Genomic DNA, 13,912 nt, shown 5'->3' on the forward strand with positions numbered 1-13,912 from the left:
GCAAAGTATATTAAGCAATTTCAACACAATGATGGGGTCACTTTATATATCCACTTATGCAAAAAGTTTTCTAGCCAGAGTGGTTAACACTGCCAAAAGGAATGGTTCCCAAGAGAATGGCAGTCTTTTTCCAACAATCTGCTGTATAAAATTGGGCACACTCTAAATACTAAACACTGTTAATCAGAATAATTATAATGAACTCTGCAACTGAACACAGAGTAAATTTAGTTTAGCACAATTTTGGCCAAAATTATGGGCCGACCAACTGCATCCAGGTGACCTCATCTAGTGCAGGGCTGTATTATCCATTAGGCTGACTAGGTTGAAGCTTAGTGGCCCCACAGGGACTAGGGGCCCATCAATTTTTTGCTGAGGCATTGTTACCTGCGCCCCAGGGCTCCAATGGTTAAAAGCACTTTGCACTGTGGCAAGGCACACTCGTAGTCAGATAAGGTTTGTTTTGAGATAATGGGAGGGGAAGGGGGGGCAATAGCGCACCTACCCTGTTTCAAAAGAGAAAAGAAAAGGAAGAATGATTGCGCTGTGAAAAAAGAGGTCAGCAGACTTTATTTCAACTGGGTATCTGTGTCCGTGTGAATACTAAAAGTGTTAATGATATTATAAGCTTTGCTACTCAAACGTCAGCTGTAGTGCGGTGGGCTGTAGTGTGGTGAAAGACTGAATTGTCGGAAGGCGTCCCAAAATGCCTGCAAGCCTAAGGGCCCGGCCATGGGTTAATACAGTAGGCGAAGAGGGTTTTGGTAAGTCTGCACAGGATCAAATTTGAGCTAGGTCAATCTATTTCTAACATTTATAAGAAACCCAACATACGGCTATACTTGTCAACACAAATCTTGTCTGGCACTAGGTTGGTGGTGCTCCCAGAAAATAGTTCAATAAACTACCTGAAAAGAAAGCTGATTCTTGTATAGGCACAGGAACCAAGAGAAAAAAGAAAGACTATATGTCTATTCTGGGGCACACTTAGTTGATTCATACAAAACAGTAAGTCTGTTAAAATATACATTTTATTATTATCACTTTAAAAAGCGGATGGAGGACAACAATATATAGGAATATACATAAAAATAAGAGTTATGGTGCTGTGGCTCAATGAGCATAATGCATTGCAGAGCCCAGTAGTTGCACAACAGGATGAGAGAGAGTTCCAGGGACACCATAATGACGGGAGCCTTAGGAGGAAAGCTCTCATCCTGTTGAGCAACTACTGGGCTCTGCAATGCATTATGTAAACAAGGCACAAGTCTGCTATACAACGGGACAGCAGAAGTGTTCCCCTTTCTTCCTACAGAATTGGTATCCTTTTCCTACCACTCTCTCATTTTCTCATTCGATGTCTTGGCAGATGACAAAAAAGCAGAAGTGGTTGGAATCATAGACCTGACTCTCTATCAACAATCAAAGTATTAGCACCACTTCACTGTCAGAGACACACAAAATTGCTGTAATGAGCATTTGCATTGTTTTGGGACTTTTTTAGTTGGATTTCTTGTTGGAGTTCTTTGGGCTCCCAGTGCCACTAGGTATGATACATTCACCTGCGGTCAAACCACACTGAGTATGCCCAATCTCGTCTGATCTTGGAAGCTAAGCACTGTGGGGCCTGGTCAGTACCTGGGCGGGAGACCACCGGAAAATACCGGGTACTGCATTTATTTTTATCAAAACCTGTGACACAGGACTTGGAACTCCTTGAAACATTAACATCTCTAACATACACGTAACAGCAGTGGTTCCCTATATTAAACACACAAGCCACATCTAGAAGACTGAGACCCACATCTTGCACTCTAAGGTGTCTCAGTCTGTGGCCATGTTACGCAGCACCCTCTGGGCCACTGCTGTGACCAGCACATATTCAGGTTGAGTAGAAGCCTGCAAGGAAACTTGGCCATGCTTACCATACACAGCACCTCCCACACAGAGACCCCAAATCCGCTCAGTGTGACTGGCTCTCTACAGCCACTACCTCAGCCCCACTCCTAATATGCCAGGCTGCCTCCATAGTGGTTCACAGGCCTGCTCATCATGCTGGGTCTCTGCTGGTCCTGATTAGCAGAGTGGAGTGGCAGTTCTCTCACTTCTCTGCACTGACTGGTCAGTGGTGGGTGACATAGGCTGGTGAGGGTGGGAGAACGGGAAGTGTGACCATCTTATACTTGATCGTGGGTTCCTGTTGTGAACGGGTCTTGATTAGGTCACTGACTCACCTATAACCGGGACCTGGTTGGGTCCTTCTAGCAAGCCAGGGTAAACAGTATTTACCCCCCTCCCCTGTCTGCTCCATTGCACTGTATGATTACGTAGTGGCCAGTGAGCATGCAGTATGGGCAGCACAGGGGGTCACTAGTACTCCTTAATCACAGTGCACGTTCTCACACGTTTCCCCAGCATAACAGGGTATTTTATTTATTTATTACCAATTATTTATATAGGGCACACATATTCCGCAGCGCTTTACAGATAATATTTGCCCATTCACATCAGTCCCTGCCCCAGTGGAGCTTACAATCTATATTCCCTATCACCGACACATTCACGCTAGGGTTAATTTTTGTTGGGAGCCAATTAACCTACCAGTATATTTTTGTATTGTGGGAGGAAACTGGAGTACCCGGAGGAAACCCACGCAAGTACGGGGAGAATATACAAATTCTGCATAGTTAGGGTCATAGTGGGAATCGAACCCAGTGTGAAGCAGTAATGCTAACCATTACACCATCCGTACTGCCCAAACAATTTCTGAGTTCCTCCAATAGTTAATGCTTTCACTGCTCAACCACTGCCGGTCACTAACCCCTTCACTGTAGCTAATGTGCTGTCGTCCTGGTGGGTGCTTTTGCATTGTTATTAGTGACTCAGGAAACTCCTGTAGCCAGATCGGGTGGTTCGGGTTCTATAGTACAGCTTCAAGTGCAATTGGTTCCGTCTTTGGGACAGTGGTTTCAAGCTTTAGGCCTTGGCGCAACTTCCACCTCCCTCTCTTGCCTATTAAGCATGCTGTCACAATCCAGGTGACAGAACACATGTGCTTGCCTCTCAGGTGTCTCTCCAGACTGTCCCTGCGTTCCAGGTCTGGCTATCGTTTTCGCTGTTTGCGCGCGATGCGCAGCACAGCATCCCCACAGTCACCCAGTACTGCTGAGGCTGCGGCCGTGCAGCATGTCCCTCCTGTCCGGGGTGGATGTTGCTCTCAGCTCGCTGCGGCCTCCGCTGCCGCTCCCATTACTGTAGGTCACAAGCATGCTGTTCTCAAACAGACATTCCCTCCAATATCCAAACATGGGTGCAGCCATGTTTGGTCAGATCACATGAGTCTCTACATCCAATCCTCTACAGTCTGCTTTCTAGCTGATTGCTCAGCCCATCACCCCTTCCCAGTGGGTAGAAGTTTCCTGTGAAAGCACTTCCTGGTTGTCAGTGCTACGGTTGTCTTACCCAGTGTTGGATGTCTCTGCTGTCTGTGGTTGTTCTCTCTGCTCTGCAGTTCCAGGTTACCAGCTACTGTGATTCCATCCACTTAAAGAGACCTGCACCAATTTCCATCCAGCGGTGACGCCTGACTCCATCGGTGTTCCAGCATCGTTCCCGATACCATCGGTGACCCATCATCAATTCTGGTTGCTTTCAGTGTTCCATCATTGATTCCTGTCACCATCGGTGTTCCATCATCGACTCCTGTTACCATCGGTGTGCCATCATCAATTCCTGTTACCATCAGTGTGCCATCATAGATTCCTGTTGCCATCTGTGCTCCATCATCGATTCAGCATCATCGGTAATTCACCATCAACCCTTCACCACCAGTATCATCTCTCTGGTCAGTGTCGGCTCATTACCTCCATATCAGTTGTTAGCTGTCTGCATCTATGGACTTCCATTACCAGCAACGCATCTTCTGTGATTGCCGCCATATTGATGCCTAATATTACCAACAGCATTTATCTGACTTCTGTGCATTGCGGACTATTACTGACTTTGTGACACCTATCTGTGTGCTTCCTTTGGGGGTTAATCGATTGCTGATATTTGAGTCTACTACTGTCTGCCGTTGTGATTGCTTTACCTGCATGCTTAATAATAGACTTACCTTTTTTTACAATCCTCTGTTATTCTGGTCATGCCTTCATGCGCATGCTCCAAGGGTATCTTACATGTCTAGGAACCCTATCCAGCCATCCAGGTTCAACTACACATCTGCCCCTACGCCTGAGGCTTCCTCAGGTCAGCCTCTGACCTCAGGCGTGACACACACTGCACAACCAGTGTTTTTTAACCCTACCCCGAGAAGTTGTGGGGGCAGTTTTCCCTTCTTTGTCTGTAGCTGCAGGTGGATCAGGACCGGTTGCACTTGTCGGTGGTCTGGACTTAGTCTACTTTTACCCGAAGATGATGTTCTCCCTGGTCCCTCTGGTGAATTGGAGATAACATCTTTTGAAGACAATCCAGCAAATTGCCTTGTGAGATTGACGCTTTACCAGTTTCTTTTGGTGAGTCTGTGTCCCTGACCGACAGTGATAGCGTAATCACTGATTGGTCAGTATTACTGTTGAGTTCTGACTCAGCAGAGTCATAGGGGCTGGCAGCTGAACAACTTACAGTAAGCGCACTTGCCAACAGCTTAAACATATAGGATGAAGGTCGCATTATATTCCAGCATGAGTAGTTTTGAGTCTTTTTTCCACTGAAAAGGAGTGTTGTATTTCGTGACAAAGCTGCTATATTACAAGGTCTGTTAGATCACATTAAAAATGGCAACTCTGTTGATGTGTTTACACTTGCATCGAAATCAATAGCAGAGTGGAAGATGCTTTTAGAGGAGAGCTATCTGTCTTCTAATGAATGGTAGACGAGAACGTATGTGTCTTCTTAATACTTGGAACATCCCAAAGTGCTTTCTCATGGTTCAGTCCTTTGGGATTGGTGCATTGTTGGGGAAGGTCGACTTTTAGTCTTACCCCTGCACCTGGATTTGTTCGGGTATATGAGCTATCGATTGAAGGATGGTTATACATCAACATGTGTTTTGCCCACAGGGTGTTCAATATCCTGTGCATTCATAAGGTTTCGCTCCTTATAAGGTTTTAAAGCTCAGGGATTAGCGTTGGTAAAGTCACCTTTCGCCAAGCTCAGCCTCAGTTGAGTTTGCTGAACCTTACATGCAAGATTATTTTGCTGGAAGCTGGATAGAGCTACTGAGAGGGTCCGCTGGCCACACCATTTTATTTGCTTGTCTTCAGAAATCAAGAGGCACCTCTTGGCTTGGGAGGCTTTTTCTATCATTTCAACAAAAATCTTTCTTGGATTCCTCCAGCAGTGCCCAATGTTCGGCTGCAGCTCTATACAAACACAACTGGGTCAACGGGTTTTGGTGCATACATATATGGGAGCTGGTGCTTTGCCCTGCTGCCTGCTGATTGGTTATGGAATGGTATAGCCAGGAATTTCCTTCCCTATCATATTAGCGTTAAGGATCTGTGGTAATCGTCTGAGTTAACCTTCTGGATGTGCGATTAATCTCCAGCAATCTGTTTCACAGCTGGTCATTTGGTGGCTCATATTTATCTGCACTGTTTGACCTGCAGCATCCTGTTCTAGACTTAACATGTTCCAGGGGTTAGTAATTATTCTATTCTGGAAGCATTCTCTAGATTTAATTAAACTCATTTTTGGCAATTAGCTCCACGTGCTTCTATACTTAGTGAAGTTTGACTAGTGGTTTTGCTGGAACGGAGAACATAGGGCTTAACTCAGTATGACTTGTAAATGTATTAAGATCGCAAACGCCAACTTTTGGACATCTGCGCATGCTCTATGGCCACACAGCGTGTGCACGGGCACTCACAATGCAATCGCATCCCTGAAGGATGAGAACCCACAATGACTGACAGGCGGTGGGCGTTTAGGGGTGGCGATGTGGCATTGGGGGGACGGCAGCAGGAAGCGCAGGCGTGTCATGGCCATTTTCGGTGGGCGCCCGATGCCGTCACCTGCATATGTAGGAGGCTTCCACTATCTGCCAATTTCTGCAATGCGATTTCAAATAGATTGCAATCGCATCGCTGGTCGACCCACATGCTGAGCGTCCTTGCCCTGTGGTGGGTGGCCCCCAGCACGCAATTGTATGCAGCAGTAGTTTTGCAATTTTAGCAAAACTGCTAGTGAAGCTGCATGAGAGCCAAAGTTTGTTGGGCTTCCACCTCGGGCATTAGAGGTGAGGTTTTTTTATCTTTAGGGTCCATTGCTCAAAATGGGTCAGTATTTTGTGTCCTGAACCTGAATGCGTATAGTTAAGGAGATTTTTTTCTGTTGTCTGATTTTGTTTGTGGTTCATTCATTTGTTGATGTTTTTTTGGGTCTTGAGTCTATCGTTGTTTTCATTTTTGCCATTATGTCGCTATAATCGTGATAGTGGCATAGTTTATTCCATTGCCGATTTTTGGTTTCCCCTCATCATGTATCTTCTGATTTTTGTAACAAGGCTCCATTGGTTTCTCAAACAAGTTGGGAGCTGAGTGGGTACTACATCACCCTCTCTTCCTCCTTCACTCTATAATGTTTTTCCCTTTGTTAATTTTCTTTACTGGCGACGATTGCTACTTTCAAAGGTGTATGGTCATTAGAACCTCATTTGTTGGCTGCACCTTGGACTGTTGGCATAGCTTTTAATTTACGCGCCTCGGAAGTGACACGCTCTCTTTGAAGGCTTTGCCATGTCCATATTGGTAGCGGGATATCATTGTTACTTTGTTTCGTCTGATCATTTTGTATTTTCACTTGCTTTTTTTATATTTAAACTTTATCTGGTTTAACAGACTGTGACTTGCTACACAGTATAATTTGGGGTTGCGGATGCTCATCATCTTTCAGGTGGAGGCTTCAAGGGATTTTGCCCTCTTTCCCTTAACCGGCACTAAGTGGCCTGGTGTTTGGACAGTTTTTTTGTTTTTCACGTCAGGCCAAGTCGTCTTCGATAAATAGTTACTTACAATAAATAGTTACTTAGTTTCTTAATAGATTGGCTTTAAATAAGACAAATTGCAAATAGTCAGAGATCTAAATAGGTCCAAGTTGTTATATGGTTAATATTGTTAGCATTTTTGTTAGTTATAGGTCTCATCTCTTTGTAGCTTTAGATAGGATTGTGTAGTCTTGGAGGACAGTATTTATTGTATTGCGGTTAGGTTCTCTACTGGGAGCCTATGTGACAGGAAAGAAAGGCTGTCAGTAATATGGCCGCCTTGCTCAATTGCACCTTGGGGACCAGGGGCGGAACTACCATTGGTGCAACAGGTGCGTTGCACCAGGGCAGGGCCATTTCTTGAAAATCTGGCTCCCAGTGCAAACAGTAAAAAATGTGCCCACCGTCCCATAGACATTCAAAATGCTCCCCCCATAGACATAAAAAAAACCTATTTTGCGCATGCTCCTGGTGGCGGGAGGGGGGGGGGTCTCACTAAAATGGGTGTGGCTTCACTTAAAAATGGATGTGGCCTCACAGGGAAAGAATACCTTACACCAGAGATTTTCAACCTTTTACAACTCCCGGCACACTGAACAAGATTTAAATATTGCCAAGGCACATTCAAATATAATGGTGATGCATGGTGCAGCTGCATGTCCTAGGATGTCATGTCGCAGCTTCTCCATAGGTAACGCCTGAGCCACATCTGAGAAGATCAGAAGAGCCCAACACTGCCTGGGCCCAAAATTAGAACTGGCTCTGCAACCACTAAACCCAACAGTATTGATTGTTCCAGGGCCTCAGTAGCGGCAAAACACTGACGGGGCCTGGCTGTGCTTCTATGGCGGCACACCTGGAGACTGCTCAGGGCACACTAGTGTGCCACGGCACAGTGGTTGAAAAACACTGCCTTACACCCCAGTTTTTGACCCTGCACAACAGTCCTCAGCCACCACAGGAGAAAAAATTCCTCCATATTAAGCTCTACACAGTGATGCCCCCTGCACCATATTATGCCACACGCCGCAATGCCTGTGACACATTATGACCTATAGTAAAGTTTCTAATTACTTTTAAATTACCTGCTCGTTGACAGGGGTTTCATGTGCTGGGTGTCACGCTCGTTGCCAGGAGTTTCACAAATGAGTGTCATGGTCGTTGCCAGGGGTTTCATGCGCTGGGTGTCATGCTCATTGTCAGGGGTTTCACGTGCTGGGTGTCATGCTCGTTGCCAGGGTTTTTTTGTGCTCGGTGTCATGCTCATTGTCAGGGGTTTCACGTGCTGGGTGTCATGCTCGTTGCCAGGGGTTTTTTGTGCTCGGTGTCATGCTCGTTGCCAGGGGTTTCATGCCAGCACTGATATCACACTCCCCCTCCTCCCTCTTCCCTAGTACTCCGGTCAGGGGGGCAGTGTTTTGCAAAACGACACGACACAACCGTGTCAATCCACAAAGCTCTGCCCCCTCCCCCCCGAGTGCAGTACTAGGGAAGAGGGGGGAGGAGGGGGAGCAGAATGGGCACAAAGTGCCGCAGCGCACACGTAATGAGACCAGCAATGAGTTATCTCCTGCCCCAAAGACAATTTAGAGCAGGGGCAGCCAACCCTGTTCCTCGAGAGCTATCAACAGTTCAAATTTTCCAGGTCTCCTCACAGAATCACAAGTGAAGTAATTAGCTCCAACTGTGGATCTTTTAAAATGTGTCAGTCAGTAATGACTGCACCTGTGCACCTGCTAGGTGAGCTGGAAAATGTGAACTGTTGGTAGCTCTCGAGGACCAGGGTTGGCTACCACTGATTTAGAGCAATGTCAGGTGAATGGCCCAGTGCAGAGAGCAGGGTGGGCCCCATTGCCTGAGGTAACTGCCTTAGGTAGGCAGAGCTGACCTTGTGTGTGCCAGACTGAGCCACCTATCAGCACTGATGATTGCAGCCACATACTGCCTCTAATTAACAGACAGCTGTACATTTTGTCTGATTCACTGCTGTCTGTGAATTAAAGGCAGTTCACAACCAGTGTAACACAGGGTGGGATGCATCAAGCATCGCATTTTGCATGCGTTGCATCCCGCTACTCACCGCATGCAAAGCGGCGTTTAACGCCATATCCATGAAGAAAATCACAAAGGACAGCTCTTGCGGTAAGAGCTGTCCTTTGCAATGATGGGTCTACTGGGTTTAGGACCCGGAGTTGAGGCGAGTGACGCATGCACCAGTGGGGCAGTGCCATAGAAGCCCATAGGCTTCTATTTTGCAACACCACTTAAAGATGGCGTTGCCCACCGCATCCATCCCCCGGTATCTATTTTTACATTTCCTGCATCCTGCCCACAGACAGAACAGAGGCCGCTGTGTTCCTGACCCTAGCAAGGTACATGCCCCCTGTTCTCTGCACAGCGCAGGACATTGTGCTTGTACAGTACTCCTGTTACCTGCTGTCTCTCCCTGTCACCCTCACCCTGTCACCCATTACCTCCCGTCACCCTCTGCCTCTCCCTGTCACCCACTGCCTCCCCCTGTCAAACACTACCTCCGTGTGCCTTCAACTGTCACCCTCTACTTCCTCTTGCTTTCTGTTGTCACCCTCTGCCCCACTATGTCAACTGTCGGGAGAGGGCAGCCAGCTCTGCACAGCAGGTGGTGGGGAGGGCAGGCGTGACCTGGAATAGGGGTGGGGCAGGGCCACGTAGAGGGGGCGGTGCAGGGGGCGTGGTAGCTGCAGTCATGTCACCGTGGCCCCGCCCCGCTATACAATGCCTATATTCCAGGCATTGTACAGCGGAGGTGGGGCCATGGTGGAGCGATTCAGCACGAATCACATCATCGAGTACCCTCAGATCGCCCACTTGTGCTCTGTAAGTGGGCAGCCAAAGGGGGTGCAGGTGATCTGCAGCGTTGTGGGACACTTGACTACCTTTACAGGAGGCTGGGACTGGCACCCGATTTTCAGGAGCCTAGCGGCCATTCCAGGAGGGTAGGCAAGTGTAATTAAACTGCCCCTACTTATTCTGTTAATGATTTTATGATATAGGAAAAAAGTGACTTCCCCCCCATGCATTCCTACTATCAGTCATGACATCTATATCACAAGCGTGTGTAACTCTACAACAACAATGCAGGGCCGCAACCCCAGTTTTCTGAATGCAGGCAGCAAATGACTGTTTCATAGGAATTCCTGATACATGAAAATGTCTGACACTTCCAGAGACTCCAGCCCACAGAACGTTGCAATGTGAATGACCTGGATTTCCGTGGATTAAGAGACTGTGTTCAATTATAATTAAACAAATATAATTTTTATGAAGGAAGAGATAACGGAGTTATCCCTTTATATTGTTAGATGATGTGCCTGGCACTAACACTAGATGTAATGTCTGTCTTCATTGCTCTTGCTGTAATAAAGCATCATACCAGTCCCATCCTATCGATAAGCTACCCCAGCCCCATGCAGGAACCCGTCAGCACAGATTCCATGTCATGACATATTTGGGCGTTCTGCTGTGCGTAGTCAGCGGCAGGTTCGCTTGTTTCTATGGAGACTGGCTGTGTCACGTCTTTCTATTTTTTGTCTTTGCAGTGTTTCTATGGTAACTTATATTGACTATTACAGAAAGGCTATTTTCATAATTTCCTGGTTGTTGGAGTGATATATATGTTTATATCTATCAGGGTGTTTGTGTTTATCCCATTGCTTTTGTGTATGTTGTGTGTATCTGAACAGGCTTTCTGTATATTTGTGACAGTTTGTGCTTATTCAGCATGTGAGTGTCATATCTGTCTGACTGCCTGTAAAATGTGTACCAGTGTACATTTGTCTAATATGAATACACACAAATACCATAGTGTATGGCAAATGTTATGGATTTGGAATTAGAGAAATGCTATTATTGAAAGGTATCTACTTCACTGAAATTCATGCAACTTTTCTGAGGGGAATGTTCACTTTTTAAAATAATGATACTAAATTATTTTCAAATATTTTATCATTATTTCCTGGACCACTTGGCTGCTGAGCATATAGGCATACCATGCACAGGAGTGAAGAGACAGACCTTGGGGCACTACTAGTGGGGTATCTATAATGACTGCACATAGAGGGTAATTCAGAGTTGATCGCAGCAGCAAATTTGTTAGCAGTTGGGCAAAACCATGGGGGTCATTCCGAGTTGATCGCTCGCTAGCAGTTTTTCGCTGCCGTGCAAACGCTAAGCCGCCGCCCTCTGGGAGTGTATATTAGCTTTGCAATAGTGCGATCGCTTCCATCGCAGAACGGCTACAAATAAAAATTGTGCAGTTTTAGAGTAGCTCCAGACCTACTCAGCGCTTGCGATCACTTCAGACCATTTAGTTCCGGATTTGACGTCATAAACACGCCCTGCGTTCACCCAGCCATGCCTGCGTTTTTCCTGGCATGCCTGCGTTTTTCCGAACACTCCCTGAAAACGGTCAATTGATACCCAGAAATGCCCACTTCATGTCAATCACTCTGGCCATTGCCGACAGAAGAAAAAGGTTTTGATGGCGCTGAGCAGAACTGTGTGTGTTTACACCCTGGGATTAGCTGCCACCTGGTGAGGAGGTAGCCAGCCTCCTCAAACAACAAAACAAATGCAGAAAATTACCAGGTCAGCGCTTAATGCCAATGATGTACACAAAATTAATAAAACAGTTTATTAGACAAACTAAAAACATATAACAATTTAAAATTGGTAAGACCACAACATAGTAATCATATGAAACTGAGGTATCTGAAACCTCTAAAATAAGCAATAATATACACTAATTGTAAGCACTAGAAGGCAGTCGCAAAACCTTGAATGGGAATGACTCTCTGTTTGATTTTATCTCTGTTTAAATAATTGCCCACGATATAAGCACAAATAATCTTACACGGCCGTGCATATAAGTGTCCTCAATTATACGGGTTCAATCACAGCTGGAAAAAGTTCATCAACTTAGAGGTCCACTGGATGTATAAACGGTGCAGAAATATGAAGTTGTATGATAACTGCTACTCACAGTATATATAGAAGTGTCCTTGCTGCACCTCATGTGTTGTATGGAGCCGCTCTATATCACCCTGTGCACGGGTGAGACATCCGTCAGCGGCAAAATTCCGTCAGTGGCACAGCCCGTCAGCGGCGCAATCGAGCAGGGAGCCGCTCTCCACCGTCCGGCACAATGTAGATGCACCAGTTCGCCGTTCTGCACCCCCAGCACAAACGGAGTAGTGCTCGGCAGGGCAGGGTATAAGGCGTTCCCAATGTAATGGAGGAAAGTGAGTGGTGCAGTCTCATTAGAGATGAGCAATTGCCGGCAAATGCTGTAGTCAGCTGCTGTGAGGACAAAGTCTTGTTCTTGTGGGCAATAGAGGTATTGGTGACCCCTTCTCTCTTGTCAAAGTCGAAAAATATCATGAATCACATGCCTTGTACTAACCCCATGCACATGCCCGCTGCGCGTGCACACGCCCTGCCGAGCGTGCGCATATTCGCACATTGCGTAAAAGAGCTTCTACGGCCGTGCGCTTTGGCGCGTGGTATGTGCATTTACGGTAGGGTTTGTGAGCGTGTGGCGGGCGACTCGATCATAGCATATTTAACCCATATAGTGTGCTTTATAGATAATATTCCCCTTAACAATGTCAGCAAGTATGTTTAGTTTAAACGGTTCTTGGACAGAGAGATTCCTCTTTGCATGATAGGAAGGGTCAGATAAAGGTTGAACGGTGGTGTCTAGTATCCAGCTGTAGAGTATTTTAATAGTAACATTTCAGTGTTGGTTAGGAAGAGATTGATCGCTCCTGCGTATAGTTATGTACAAAAGTAGTTTATAGACATTTACTGTATTTGCTGTTCATTATCCATGCGGCGGGAATCCTGAGGATACCTCCCACCTGAGCAGTTGGAGAAAGACACAGCCCACCTGTTCGAACCCACCTATGACCTTTTGTTATAATGCAGAGACACATTCCTGTGTCCAATGAACCATGAGATTATAGGGACCATTGTATTGTTACTGTATGCTGTGTATATAAAGACCACCAGTAACTCACTCTCTCTGCAAGGTTTTCACATTGAAGGCTGAGGGCTGGATCCAGGATGCGCTTGTGAATCATTCCCACGTGTGTAAGTTCTCTGTAGTCATTTTGTTATCCTCTGTGTTTGCCATTTGTTCTCATTGTGTACTCATTCTGTTTGCTTGTGTTTGCGATCGTTCGCTATTGTTCATATTATTACTTGTTATTCTGTTTAGATTTTGATGTTAGGTTTGTAGTGTATAAGCTGTACTGTTTTTCCCCTTTTTTTACTCTAAAGCAATCCACAAAGGTGTTAGAGCCGGAGTGGTTTTCATATCCAAACCAGGTCTTGTGTTTTCACTAGTTACTGTAAAGGGTTTTCTTAGCGTCTCAATCGCTCAAACAGCTTTCATATTATCAAGGTTAATAAGCATTACATCATTATAGTAGTACATTACCAAGGTTTAGAGTGTAAGCATACCCTTACGGTGTGTTGTTACTAAGGGTTACTGTGTATCATTCCGTGAGCGCACATGTCACTCGTGCGTCGCGCCCACGGCCTAGCGTCTGCTACGCTGAGTGCAAACCCTTATGGTACTCAGTGCGCCAATAGCGTACTTAGTCTGTAATAGAATATAGCTTAATGTTTAAAGGTAATATTTGACATTGTCAATTGGGGGCATCGTCCGGGCCTCCTCATATCCGCAACCAAGCGGAACCAGGCAGACTTTATCCATCAGCAAAGGGCGGGAAGGTAGTATACCCTGTTAGCCGTTTGGTGGTTGGGGATACAGTAGTGCTGATCAGATAAGCGTCTGCTCCGCTTGGTTTGTAGGGATGCTGGTGGGATCCGGAACCGAAAGGTAAGAATGTTAAGCTATTGTCTTTTAAATCTGTTTTAATTTCT

General features: G+C 46.0%; 1 pseudogene; it reads left to right on the forward strand.

Moving 5' to 3' along the window:
* Positions 1-1,560: 1,560 nt before the first annotated feature.
* Positions 1,561-1,679, forward strand: LOC134937351 (5S ribosomal RNA; annotated as a pseudogene).
* The last annotated feature ends 12,233 nt before the right edge of the window (positions 1,680-13,912 follow it).

Source organism: Pseudophryne corroboree, chromosome 6, assembly GCF_028390025.1.
Source record: "Pseudophryne corroboree isolate aPseCor3 chromosome 6, aPseCor3.hap2, whole genome shotgun sequence".
In the NCBI taxonomy this organism is placed as follows: domain Eukaryota; kingdom Metazoa; phylum Chordata; class Amphibia; order Anura; family Myobatrachidae; genus Pseudophryne; species Pseudophryne corroboree.